Here is a 5,917-nt window from a genome sequence, read left to right as displayed (position 1 = left end):
CCGCTTTAACCACTTACACCTGCGTGCTGTAGTTGCATTTAAGTTCGCTTGTACATTAATTCCAGAATATATTCACCATTGCAGTCACCATGTTGGGAAGCTATCACCGTCCACTCAGTCAGGAAACTGCACAGGCTCCAGTGTGGAGGAGATCAACGGAAAGGTCCGAGGTTAGGTCATCCGGATCTCTCAAAAAATATATATTTTAGGTTCTGATACCTACAGTTGCATTTATATATATTTTTTTGACACTTTGCATTTTCTCTCAAACAAATCCACCAATAAAACTGCAGCAAATAAATTTACCCAATATATCAAAAAACAAACATTAGAGCTACACTTTGCTTTTAACTCCTCGTGTTGAAATGCTTGGTTCCGGGCCTCGGGGTGGGGTGGGGGGGGGGGGCCCGTTCTTCTTCTCGCTGCACGGCTCAGTTTGGCGTCAACGGTGCTTGACACCGTCACCGGTGCACTTGAATGCGGGAAGCAGGTGTACGTTACTGTGGCCTTTCAGACCAGATTCAGTCATCCACTCACTTCCCCCCCCTGGACCCCAGGTTCCCCTCTGCGTTTCCCAGCAGAGCCCGGCCCTCCCTCCCTCCCTCCCGCCCTCCCTCCCGCTCCAACGCACGCAGAGAGAGCGTTCCTTCCTACGTCTGCATGCGTTTTCGACATTTATTGCATTTCCTCGGATCTTTTTTTTTTTTTTTAACATATTTTTGGGAGGAAAAACAACAGTGTGTGGTATTTTTTTTGTTTTTTTTTGTGCAGCCCCACTCTCTTTCACCCTCATCTTCCGTCTCCACGGCTGCCCTCTCTCCTTCCAGACCCCAGCGCTCTTCCTTCCTGGCCTCTCACAGCTTCCTGCTCCGGCTCTTATCACTGCAGAAAACATGACACGGTCTCAGCCCAGTCCAAATAGCCTCCGTTAGCCCCCCTCCGCCCCCCCTCCCTGCACCTTTCCCTGGCCATCACTGCCTTAAATGGAAGTATCGTGGCCCCACTGGGGGGGGGGGGGGGGGGGGGGGGGGCTGAATGGATATCGCAGAGGCCGTGTCATCCACCTGGGCCAAACCTGGGCCAAATCTGTTAATGGACTTATTTATTATAAACAACATAGCCGCTACTTCACAGCCTACAGAGGAACAATAAATCTGAAGTGGCCAGGCGTAGTATTTTTATTTATGTATTTATTTATCTGAGGGGAAGCCGGGGGCACATTGGGACTTTATCAACTCATTCTCCTCCGAAGGGGTTTTCCTCCGAGCCCGAGGAAGCAGCCTGCTTTGATTTACTCTGTCATTCTGCCGGCCTTATGGAACAGCGAGAGGCGACCGCGTGATGCCAAGGCCGGTTTGAGGTCTGGCTCGTGGTTGAGTGGATGTAATCTTTTGTTACACAGTCAAACGTTTGACGTACAATCTAAGTTTGGCGTATTCTCCGGATCGGATCTGTCACGCTCTCATGAGCATCTTGAGTAGCTCCGCTGTGCATTTCTTGCAGGACGTTGTATTTGTTGCCAGATACGGGTTCTGCTAAAGGCCCGATAGAGGCCGCGTTATTGTAAGGCCGCGAGGCACGTCTGATGAAGGCGCCGCGCCCCACGGCCCCTGCGGCGATAACACATGTTCTGGACGGCTCCGAGACCCGGAGAAGCCCGACCTGCCGCTGCGCAGAATGCAACAGTTACAGCAAAGTTCAAAGTCCCCGATGGGCATTGATCAGAGTATCTGGAAGCCTTTTTTTTCCCTTCTTCTTCTTCTTCTTCTTCTTCTTTTAGCAGCGAGCGGCGTCCTCTCGGGTCCCCATTGTTCCTCCCCGCTGCAGCGTGTCAGCGCAGGTAGTGGGCTTTTGTGTGGTTGCACAAAACGCGATGATATCAGGGGGGGGGGGGACTTTCCCCCGGGTTTCCCGATGTGAGCTCTTGCCGTGTTACCACGTAGGAATCATCGTCAGAGGAGGGATGCCGATCAGCTGACAGGGGTCACTTAGGATTGTAAGGACAAACACGAGAAAGCGTTTAATCTGTTTTAATTATATTTGTGTGAAGTTTCAGTCGCCTGCAATCTGCAAACCCACCACTAGATGTGACTAATTTATGCACACTTGACCTTTAAGCGTGAGTAATTATTTAACTTAGTGACCCCGCGAATGCTTTCATAGAATAGTTAGAATAGAGACATTTTGGGAAATTCATCTTTTGGGTTTCTTGCTGAAACGATTTGGTTTTTATTGAAAGCAGAAAGGTTCATGTCTTGCTTGATCAAATCTTGACACGTTGACATGGGTTCGCAAAATATGATCAGAAAATAGGAGCATAACAGCACATGTTTTGTGATGTTTCCCTTTGAGGCTGCAGGGTGGGCTTCGGCGCGGCGACTGTAGGGGCCGAGTAGATATTGATGCTCCAGACCATTGTGTGCAAATGAACTGAGGAGATAATCTGCATCAGGTGAACTCAGACACCGAAAGGTTCAGTCAAACACAGGAACTCCTTGAAGTGTGAGATAGGCCAGATGTGTGAGATAATGTATTGATAAAATGTTCTCACGCCGTAACGTTTTTCGCTGTGGCTCTTTGTCGCCGTGGAAGCCGTGTTTCGTCTGAATTATGTGTCAGCTCTCACTTTTCTCTCAAATAGAATGTCATAATTAAAAGAAATAAGGTGAAAGCTCGTTTTTCACGCCTGAGATTCACTTTCATTTCACCCCGCAGTCTTGTTAACCTGAGACACCGACCCATCTGCCCCATTTGAGGGGACACGGATTTCGACAGAGAGAGAGAGAGAGAGAGAGAGAGAGAGAGAGAGAGAGACAATTTCACTGAAAATATGTGCGAATCTCATTCAAAGTATACGATTCTTCCTATCGGTGCTGCTTGCTTCTAGTGTAAAGGGAACAACCAAGGGAGGAAGCCCTCACACACACACACATACACACACACACACACACAGTGCATTTTCCTCCATAAAACCACAGCTGTGTGAAAACAACACATTCCTCAGCCATTTCTCTCACTTGCACACAATAAAAGGAGCGAGGGTGCTGCAGAGCTCGAATAAAGACTTGCGCGCAGCTTGCTGTGCACTGACAGCATGACGGTATAAAAAGTGTTGCATCAAACCCGGGTCGTCGAAACGAACCGGCGGTCACGTGACTACACTGTTTTAAGGAGTATGTTTTAACCCGCGGCCCGTTAAAGGAGAAGTATTGCATCTATGAGGAAGTTTCAGCTGTGACTTTTGGAGTGCTCATTCTGTGACACCCAGAAATGACATTGCATTTTTTTTTAAGCAAAAGAAAAAATGTTTTAAAAAGTCCAAATAATAACCGAGTCTCGTGAATTTGTTCCCACCACAGCTAAGAACGAGTTTTGAGCATGCGACGTTCCTCCTTATCTCCTGTCTCTGCGGCTCCCTTGCTCCCCTCTATTGATCCAGATTCTTGCAAGGTGCGATGCCACTGATCACACACGCCGTTATTGATCGCCATTGGTCACCCTGGGCCGCCACGGCGTCTTGTTGGCACCCTCGGGGGGGGGGGGGGTGGGGTTTCTCCGTTCTACGCTTTAGCGCCTCGCCAAGGCAAAGGCCACACATGAAAGGATTCAGCGTGTTTGAGCCACCGAGGGAATCAATTCGCAAACCTGATTGTCGTACACAAAGGCCGCACTGTCTCTCGCCGGGTTCCCAAAGTACGCCGGAGAGTTTGATCAGTAATTAACTCATTTTCCATCCCCGGAGGCATCGAACACTGGTTTTGAAGCCCAGATAATATTCCAGAGTCGAGGGTGCGACCTCTTCAGAACGCATCGTCGTTTCGCTGCCAAAACAGAGGAGACAAATTGGGGTACTTCTGTGGCAGGGAGGTCAAAGGAAGGTCAAGTTGCGGGGGAGTAGTATTTATGTGGCTGGTGGCTGTCAGGGAAACAATAATGCCGCTTGGATATAATCTATCATTGTTTTTCTCACCACCATTTATCGAGCAATTCCTTTTTCTTCAATACAAAGCAAGAGCAGCGATTGTGTTACAGATTAAAATGAGCAAAAAGGGCTTTCATCTATTCGGCTGGACAAAAGTATTGTTGGCCCATAAGTTATTGTTTAGGAGTACAGCTTGATTTCTTTGATGGTACGGACAAATTTATGAAATGGCTCACTTTGCATGTTTTTTCTCCTCTGGAAGAACTTAAATAGATCTCAAACTGGTGGCAAGGACAAAAAGAAAAGAAAGACCGAAATAGACAAGGCTTATCAGTTTGGGAATGGTTCATAGCACAAGCGGGAACAATGGCGTTGGCGAGATGGGAGCTGAGGTTGACCCTAATAACGCGACTGGTCCCCTCCGAGGAACCTGGAGAACAGGAAGCCCACTGTACTTCTGTCTTAATGGATAAAGTCATAAAAATGATAAACGTGGGTGTCAATTAGTCCCCGTCAGGACACGGGGGGGATTTGGGTCGGGCCGGTAGAAGTCGAGAGATGAAAGGGTCAGCTGACCTCCCCGCTGGTTTCCCTGAGGAAACCTGTGTTTTCCCTCTCCCCGATTCATCGGTCAATCAAGGCGCTCTATTAATACCCTCATCTGAAAGGGGTGGAAGAAAAGAAGTGAAAGCACAGTTTAAGTGCAGAGAGCGAGGGGGGGGGTGCGGGGGGGGGGGGGGGGTGTGTGAGTGTACTAAGACTTGAGTCCTGTTTTCAAAGGCTAATCATTGGACTCCACGGATTAATTAACAAAAAGTCTAACGGGACGAAGAAACAATTCGTCAGATGATCACATCGTTTTTAGACCAATCCCAGCCTCTTTTAAGATTGAATGGCAAAATTATTAATATTAGAATTTCCAATGAAAAAATACATCACGGTTTTCAGACCTAATGGGTGATCTTAGACTCACTCGACTTGTACAGGAATGATACAGAAGTCTAATCCGTTTGCCCCTGTTCCACATTTCGTGATTTGCATCTCGTTCACTTCAACGCCACCATCAAGTCTTTGAGATGTGAAGCTACAGCCTTCAGACAGTTAGCTTAGCTTAGCATAAACACAGGAAACTAGTCGGAAGCAGATAGCTTCAGACCCAGAATAATAAAGCTTTCTTTCTCTTTTGAATGTGTACATTCATCCTCTCCCCAGGTGCCACTTTTGCAAAGGCCTCTTCCCACATTCGATGCGACTTGATGGAAACACGGTATCCTTGACATTATAATTTTACATTGCATGCGCCCCCCACCACCACCAACACCACCCCCCCCCCCCCAAATATCCTGTGTGAAACCACGGCATTATGGATGTTCTCAGGAAAGGGACTTTGATTATTTTACTTGTTGCTTCCGTTTTATTGTTGGCCGACCCCTGGAACCGCTCGCGAACCCCGAGGTCACCGCGATTCGCCCTGTAAAGTTTCCAAACATCCTCATGTTAGCACGACTGAAGGCATATTTAAGATTCGCCTTGGAAGCCGGGGGGGGGGGCAAGGGGCGGATGTGCTCATCTCCAAACGGAGCAGCAGAGACAAACAAGAGATGCTTTTATCGTCGGAGCATCTTCACTCCGCGGCGACCCGGATGGTCGACGGCATCAGAAATGGAGCCAATAAACACGACGGGGGCAGAGTAGATTCCCACCTGATTCCCGGGCAGATCCCCGACAGATTAACGCCTCCAGAACAATGAGACGAGAGGGGGGGGGGGGGTTGGGGAGGGGGGGGGGGGGGGGCGGCTTCCTCTGTGTCCCCTGCTCGTCTGGGGGGGAGACAACAGCGGCAGTGCGACCCTTTCTTTCAGGGTTTTTTCGGGTGTGTGCTCTCGGGCGAGGAGACTTTCCCAGCAATCCTCCGAGGGAGGGGCGCGGGGGGGGGGGGGGGACGCCGTGCCACCAAGAACACGTAAAGGTGCACGGCCCGTTTGTGCATGTGAG

Source organism: Pungitius pungitius, chromosome 19, assembly GCF_949316345.1.
Source record: "Pungitius pungitius chromosome 19, fPunPun2.1, whole genome shotgun sequence".
NCBI classification, from domain to species: domain Eukaryota; kingdom Metazoa; phylum Chordata; class Actinopteri; order Perciformes; family Gasterosteidae; genus Pungitius; species Pungitius pungitius.
Note: the sequence above shows the minus strand (reverse complement) of the source record.